The sequence below is a fragment of the Macaca nemestrina genome, chromosome 8 (genome assembly GCF_043159975.1).
Source record: "Macaca nemestrina isolate mMacNem1 chromosome 8, mMacNem.hap1, whole genome shotgun sequence".
NCBI classification, from domain to species: Eukaryota; Metazoa; Chordata; class Mammalia; order Primates; family Cercopithecidae; genus Macaca; species Macaca nemestrina.
Window position 1 is genome coordinate 7,515,510 of NC_092132.1, and position 8,639 is coordinate 7,524,148.

The window sequence follows — 8,639 nt, forward strand, 5'->3', positions numbered from 1 at the left end:
GAATGTCAGTCAGTCCAGTTCTAGGCAACTGGAGAGTGAAGCTAGGGGACGATGCCAGAGCTCCAAGGATTAGATTAGAGACCATGAACCACGTGATCTCTGGCTTGTGGATGAGCAATTGGCTCTTCCTCCCATGAGACACTGTGGTCAAGGAGACCTTGATCTGAATCCCAACTTACCCAATGGTGTGTTGTGAAATATTTCTTAAAGAATCTCTATATTAAGCTTTATATATTTATTGGTGAATTGAGGGCAACTGAATTGGCTTAGCCTGGATTTCTCAGAAAGCAGAACCTCAAAGAAAGGCTCAATTATAACACTATCTTTTGAAATCAGGAGTCAGTACAGGAGCCAAGCTGTGGGGCAGAATAAGTCAATGTCCAGGTACACATGGAGTCAAGTCCCTGGTTCCTTGAGCATCTCAGGACCTCCAATTCAAGAAAATAAATGGGGAAGCATTGATGCATTGATTAACCTATGATTCTGCTCAGGCTGTGCTATGATCTGAAGATTTGTGTTTCCCCAAAATCATTTATGGAGATCTTAACCTCTAAGGTGATGGTATGAAGAGGCGGGGCCTTTGGAATGCAGTTAGGTCATAAGAGTTCCACCTTCCTGAATGAGATCAGTTCCCTTACAAAAGAGGCTTAAAGAAAACTGCTCTTCCTGTCATGTGAGGACGGACAGAAGGCACCATCTATGAGGAACAGGCTGTCACTAGACGCCAAATCTGACACCTCGTTCTTGAATGTTCTGTCCTCCAGAACTGTGAGCAATATGTTTTTGTTGTGTGTAAATTACCCAGTCTGAGGTATTTTGTTGTAGCAGCAAGAATGGAGTAAGACAGATTGATAATAAAATACCATAAACTGAGTGGCTTAAACAACAGGTGTGTATTTCTTAAGTGCCAGAGGCTGAGAAGTTCAAGATCAAAGTGCTGCTAGCCAATTTGATTTCTGGTGAGGGCCCTTTTGCTGGCTTGCAGGTGGTAGTCTTTTTGTTGTGTCCTCACACGGCAGAAAGAGAGAGAAAGAGGGCTCATGAGTGCCCTGCTCTCACGGCTTCATCTAAACCTAATTACCTCCGAGGACTCTGCCTTCAAATACCATCACATTGGAGGTTAGGGCTTCAACATATAAATGTGGAAGGACAAACATTCAATTCATGAACTCCTATTTATTGTTTTATTGTTTCGTTTTGTTTTTTTGAGACAGAATCTCGCTCTGTCACCCAGGCTCTCAGGCTGGAGTGCAGTGATGCGATCTTGGCTCACTGCAACCTCTGCCTCCTGGGTTCAAGAAAATTCTCCTGCCTCAGCCTCCAAGTAGCTGAGATTACAGGTGTGCATCACCATGCCGAGCTAACTTTTTATTATATTTTTAGTAGAGGTGGTGTTTCGCCTTATTGGTCAGGCTGGTCTCGAACCCCTGAGCTCAAGTGATCCGCCCTCCTCGGCCTCCCAAAGTCGTTCATTGTTACTCAAAGCTTTACTCTTGGGGCTGCTAACTCCCCTATATTTCTAGGTCGCATGTAGAGGTGAACCCCAGTGGATTCCTATGATGTCCTTTGCAGTAGTGTCAACAGAGAAGTCCCAGATGACAGAACTGGCAAGGATCTGAGGTGGGACACTAACAGGATGCAGTGCATCTTAAAATAGGGACTGTTGCAATTGTGGCTAAAATAAGGGACAGGAAAGGCTGAGAGGATCTGAAATATTACACAAGATGTATTCAAGGCAGGCAGCTATATGCAGGTTTATTTGAGTGTTTATTTTAAAAAACAAAGGCACAAAAGAATCATCCAATGCCAAGTGAATGTTTGCTTCCTTCTCTACCTTGCCTTTTCTCTTCAGATGCATTGCATTCCTCATTCTTTACAATTAAGATCAAAACCATTAGAAGAGCAGCCCTTACACCCAGTCCTCAACTAGTTACAGATGATGGAGCCAAAGAGTTAATGTAATTACAATACCTATGCAGTTTATCTTTCTTTAAAAAAGTGCTCTCAATATTCGACACATGTGCTGAGTTTTAATAATTTTTCAATAACTATCACCCCAGGAGCCCATATTAAAGCCATATCACAGTGGGTTCATCCCCATGAATGCTCTCAACCTCAGTGAAAATGCCTTCAATCCAATTAGTCTGTGCAATTTAATTTGTTCAATGCAAATCACTGGAGTTTAATTGAATTCCATTAGACACAAATCAATAGAAATCAATTTCAAGAGATTATCCTCAACATTCATCAATAGAATTAAATTAAAATTAAAGAAGATTTACCTAACTGGCTGACATGTTTCTAAAATTTACTGCAGGTTACTATGGTATCAGATGGTTAGTGGTCATTTTGGAGGTTGTGTATAGGCTACTAATAACTTGCTGTCACTATTGGAGCTGGAGAAGAACTTACGAAAAAAATAAATGGAAACTATATTATATACTTTTAAAGAACTTCACAAACAGATGGTTTGTCTTCGCAACACCCAGAAAAAGTAGGCCACAGTAAGTTTATCTTCAAAGGCGAGACTGAGGCTGAATTATGTTGGGTGACTTGATTATAGGTCTCAAGAATGCTAGGATGTGGATGTCTGTTCAATGACATTTTGATGTCTCCACTTTCTGCGAACCCTCGTCTCTCACCTGCACCATGAAAAGTATTTGCAGTCATCTCTCTGCTTTTTTTGGCAGCCATCTCTCTGCTTTTGCTTTTGTGCTTCCGCTATGTGTCCCTAGTAGAACTACCAGGGTGATCTTTTTAAAAACATAATCACGATAGTTAAGTGGCTTACAATGTGCTAAGCACTGTTTTAAGTTCTTTTATGTATTAACTCTCATTTTTACATCTACTTTAAGTGCAGGTGCTATTACTATCTCCTATTCACATGTACGGAAGGTGAGGCACAAAGGCTTCCATTAGTGAAGGTTCTCCTGAGAAGCCAAACCAACAGGATATACATAATGAAGAATGGTGATGAGCCTCACATGACTATGGAGGCTGAGAAGTCCCACAGTCTGTCATCTGTAAGCTGGAGATCCAGGAAAACCAGTGGTGTCTGAAAGGAAATTAGATCTTGGGACTCCAAACTCATTAAGTCAAAGGGTGAAGTCAAGCTGGGAACTAGGTCACACAAACTTGCCTCCTCCTTTTTGTTCCTAAATAAGATGGCTAGAGGATGAAAAGCTACATGCCTACCCTATATTTTTCCCACAAGGAAATTCCTAGTGAGCTGCAAGAGCTTTTAAGGTGTTTCTGTCAAAATTTTACCACAGCAATGTAAATTGATAGCTTATTTTAACAGGTGCAGTCACACCCCTGCCCCCCAGCTGGCCCACTAGACACAAATACATATCTGATTGTTCCCCTGTCCCATTTTGTCTATGTTGTCTCATATAAAACACAAATTCCCTATATTTTTCCTCTGCTCCATTTGTCTATGTCATCTTATGTAAAAAATGCAGGCTCACCAAGCCAGACAAAGGCATGAATCACTATTTTTCTCTACCCACCTCCTACATGAAAATTGTGTACTTCTCAATACCCCGCCCTTTCCCCTTTAAAATTGGAGCCCTCCAAATCATCTTTTGAGAAAGGCATAGACCTGTCTCCTGGGTACCTGTCCTTAACTTTGGCAAATAAACCTCCTAAGTGATTGAGACTTGTGTAGTAATTTTTCTTGATTGACAGGTGTAACATCAATTCTTCTCTGAAGTCCTGAAAACCAGGGGAGCCTATGGTGTAAACCCCAGTTAAAGGGTGGGAGACCAGTGTCCCAGTTTAAACAGGCAGGCAGGAACTGTACCAATCCTCCCTCTTGTACTTTTTTTCTATTTAGGCCTTCAATGGATTGGATGATGCCCACCCACACTGGGAGAGCCATGTTCTTATACTGAGTCCACCGATTCACATGCTAATCTCATCCAATACACCTTAATAGACACATCCAGAAATAAAGTTTATTCCAGGCCCCCCAAACCCAGTCAATGTGACACATAAAAGTAACCATTGCAAGGGTTAAGTAACCTGACCAAGGTTACTAAGCAAATAATTGTCAGAGCCAGGGTTTAAACTCAGGCAGTCTGATCTATGGCCTGTTTACTTATCCTGAATATGACTATATCACTGCTTAAAGTCCAACATTGGATCACTGCTTAAAGTCCAACATTGGCTCCCCATTAAAATTTAAAACAAAATATGGACTCCTTAAGAAAGGCAGAATAATTGTCTGCTGCCTTCTCTCTGATCTCATCTTTAATAACTCCTAAACTTCCTTCTAGCCACATGAGCCATCCTAAAGTTCCAAATGTATTCTTTATTGAGAAAAGCCTTGGCAAGGCTTCTTCTCAAATTCAGGTAATGAGTTCCCAGGAAATAAAGACTTGGTATTCTCAAAAAGGATAACTGAAAAAAAAAATTAATGAATAGGATACTTACAAATGTACGGCTTCGTTAAGGAAACTAAGAAGGGTCAGTGAATATACCTGGGAATGGCAAGTGGGAAAGCTCATTACTATCTTTAACTCTGAAACAGCAAGAGAAGAAACAATTATCAGAACTTAGCAGTAGCTTTAGCTTTGGGGATGGATCAACTGGGAAAAGAGTGGTTTACATAGGGGAGAACTAACTGACAAATTTCAGCAAGGAGGGTGTGGCTTTGAGGTTGATCATCCTGGTCTCATTCTGTTTCCTCTCTGAGCTGCTGATCACCTGCTGTTATTGCTCACTAATTGGAGCCAAGTGGTAATCAGAAGCAACTCAACTGTTGGCCTCCTATATGTGAATATGTGTAAGAAGGGATGACAGAGTGCTCGTGGAGAGGCAAACAGAATATCCGTAACAAAGAAGACTTCCTTTAACATCTTTATTCATGATAGTAAGCTCCCCTATTTCAGTGACTAATAAAATATCTTAGTATGATTTATTTTTCTTTCAAATTGGTTTAAGTTCCTTGTAGATGCTGGATATTAGACCTTTGTCAGATGCATACTTTGCAAATATTTTCTCCCATTCTTTAGGTTGTCTCTTTATTCTGTTGGTAGTTTCTTTTGCTGTTGTAGCTCTTAAGTTTAATTAGATCCCACTTGTCAATTTTTGCTTGTGTTGTGATTGCTTTTGGCATCTTCATCATGCAATCTTCGCTAATTTTTTTTTCTTTGTGCCCATTATTTGTTTCAGTGTATATATATATTTTTTTCTTTTTTATTATTATTATTATACTTTAAGTTCTAGGGTACATGTGCATAACGTGCAGGTTTGTTACATATGTATACTTGTGCCATGTTGGTGTGCTGCACCCATCAACTCATCAGCACCCATCAACTCGTCATTTATATCAGGTATAACTCCCAATGCAATCCCTCCCCCCCCCCCCCCATGATTCTTCGCTCATTTTTATGTCTAGAATGGTCTTGCCTAGGTTGTCTTCCAGAATTTTTATAGCTTTGAGATTTACATTTACTCTTTAATCAATCTTGAGTTGATTTTTGAATATGGTGTAAGGAAGGGGTCCAGTTTCAATGTTCTGCATATGGCTAGCCAGTTACTACAGCACCGTTTATTGAACAGAAAATCCTTTCCCTATTATTTGTTTTTGTCAACCTTGTTGAAGATCAGATAGTTGTAGGTGTGCAGCCTTATTTCTGGGCTCTCTGTTTTGTTCCATTGGAGTATGTGTCTCTTTTTGTACCAGCACCATGCAGTTTTGGTTACTGTAGCCCTGTAGTGTAGTTTTCTGAAATCAGAAAACATGATGCCTCTAGCTTTGTTCTTTTTGCTTAGGATTGCCTTGGCTATTCAGGCTCTTTTTGTTTCCATATGAATTTTAAAAGAGTTCCTTCTAGTTCTGCGCAGAATCTCCTTGGTAGTTTGATAGGAATATCATTGAATCTGTAAATTTCTTTGAGGAGTATGACCATTTTAATGATATTGATTCCTCCTGTCCATGAGCCTGGGATGTTTTTACATTTTTTTCTTGATGTCATCTCTGATTTCTCTGAGCAAGAATAGAACAAAAAAAACCATTTAAAAAGTGGGCAAAGACATGAACAGTCACCTTTCTAAAGAAGACATACATGTTGCCAACCAGCGTATGAAAAAAGGTCAATATCACTGATCATTAGAGACATGCAAATCGAAACCACAATGAGATACTATCTCACATCAGTCAGAATGGCTATTAATAAAAAGTCAAAAAACAACAAATGCTGACAAAGTTGTGGAGAAAAGGGAACACTTATACACTGTTGGTGGAAATATAAATTAGTTCAACTGTTGTAGAAAGTCGCGTGGCAATTCCTCAAAGCTAAAAACAGAACTACCTTTTGACCCAGCAATTCCATTACTGGGTGTATACCCAGAGGAACGTTAATCATTCTACCATAAAGGCACATGCATGCAAATGTTCATTGCAGCACTATTCACAATAGCAAAGACTGAAATCAACCTAAATGTCCATCAATGACAGATTGGGCAAAGAAAATATGGTACGTATGCCCTATGGAATACTATGCAGCCATAAAAAAGAATGTGGCAACATGGAGGCCATCATTCTTAGCAAACTGACACAGGAACAGAAAATCGAATACCACATGTTCTCACTTACAAGTACGAACTCAATGATGAGAACTCATGGACACACAAAAAAGGAACAGCAGACACTGGGCCCTACTTGAGAGTGGAGGGTGAGAGAAGGGAGAAGAGCAGAAAAAATACCTATTGGGTCCTAGGTTAAGTACTTGAGTAATGAAAAAATCTGTACAACAAACCCCTGTTACACAAGTTTGCGTATATAATAAACCTGCACATAAACCCCCAAACCTAAAATAAAAGTTAAAAAAATATATCCTACAGTGTTAAATGGCAACGATTTGCATGTCTTTGTTGTAATATCCCATATTCAAATAAACTATTGCTTTATATTCTCCCCATTGTTTTCTTCCACTTAAACACTAACGTAAGTTCCTCAGGGATGAAAATGATTGCTTTTAGTTTGCGACTCAGTGCCTGGATCAGTGTCTAGTATTAGAATATTGTTCAAATAGGGTTCTTGAATTCATGAATAAAATGTTTGGAAAGAGATGTGAGAGAATGAATGGGTCATAGGTTCAGACATTTATTGAGTAAATTTATGTGGGTAAAATGCACAGGGACTGTTAAGGACTAGGGGCTGATCAAAGCTACACACATTCCCACCTCTTCAGCAGTTCCTGTCCAAGGGAGTGTCTGGCACATGTAGTTCAACATTCCAGAGTCAGCCTTGTTCCTGTCTACTGTTCCATTTTTAGATGACAAATCACTAGTCTTTGGAATGAAATAATTGAAAGAAATTTTAATGACTATATGGACAAAGGATTCTCAAAACTTTGAATGACAACCATTTGGGAATCTTGCAAAAAATGCATATTTCATGACCTCACTCCAGAACTTCTCTTTCAGTAATCCTACTCTGGGGCTTAGAAATCCGCTTTATCTTAAGTGTCCTAAATGACTCAGGGATAGATGGTCATCAGACAAAATTTCCAGAAATGTTGATTTAGACCAACATCCTGCTCACTGTGAGAACCCTTTGTATATCATTTTTCTTGAAGTCTAGTAACTTGATTTCTATCAGTGACAGCAAGTTCACTATGTTATACCAACAGCGTTCCTAGTCTTACATTTTGTGCAGTGACTCTTTGAGTGGACTTCAAAATTCCACAACATGCACTTCTAGTTAAATATTCTGTTAAATTGCATTTGAAAGCATTTCTCACTGAAATACTTCAGAGATCCAGTAGGAAAGTAGAAGAAGTTTAAAATATAAAATGGGAGTGGGGGTGGGGAGATGTTAGTCAAAGGATACACAATTTAACTTACGAGGAATAAGTTCATGAGAGTTGTTATATAACATGGTGGCTAGAGTTACTAACAATGTATTTTTTTTTTTAACCATTCTAAATAATTGATTTTATTTTGGATAAACAAAGGTGAAGTTCTACTTGTACATCCAAAATAACCTTGGTTCAAAAGAGAAAATTCTTGTGTTTAGATTTAAAGTGAGCATATCAATAACCATCAATGAAAAGCAATAAAATTATCCCTCAAGTATTTCCAGTTTACTGCCATTTATATAGCCTGTTACCTATATGATCCTCATTTAATTTTCTTTTTTTTAAAATTTTTTAATTTTTTTATTATTTTACTTTAAGTTCTAGGGTACATGTGCATAATGTGCAGATTTGTTACATATGTATACTTGTGCCATGTTGGTGTGCTGCACCCATCAACTCGTCAGCACCCATCAACTCATCATTTACATCAGGTATAACTCCCAATGCAATCCCTCAATGTATTATATTATTCATGTCCTTTGCTGGAAATGAAGCTGGAAACCATGATTCTCAGAAAAGTAACACAAGAATAGAAAAACAAACACCGCGTATTCTCACTCGTGATTGGGAGTTGAACAATGAGAACACATGGACACAGGGAGGGGAATATCACACACCAGGGCCTGTCAGGGGGTGGGAGACTAGGGGAGGGATAGCATTAGGAGGACCAGTTAATGTGGTTAATATTTTGTATTAGAAGGAAAAAGAAGAGATGTGCTGGGCAAAAGAGGCAAATATAGATTTTTTAAAAAAGAAATAGAAATCTGAGCT

General features: G+C 38.9%; 1 long non-coding RNA gene across 1 annotated transcript; it reads left to right on the forward strand.

Annotated features, from left to right (window-relative positions):
• Positions 1 to 659: 659 nt before the first annotated feature.
• Positions 660 to 3,587, forward strand: LOC139355635 (uncharacterized). Its single transcript, XR_011606440.1, has 3 exons — positions 660 to 768; positions 1,524 to 1,620; positions 2,861 to 3,587. It is a non-coding gene; the product is annotated as an uncharacterized lncRNA (long non-coding RNA).
• The last annotated feature ends 5,052 nt before the right edge of the window (positions 3,588 to 8,639 follow it).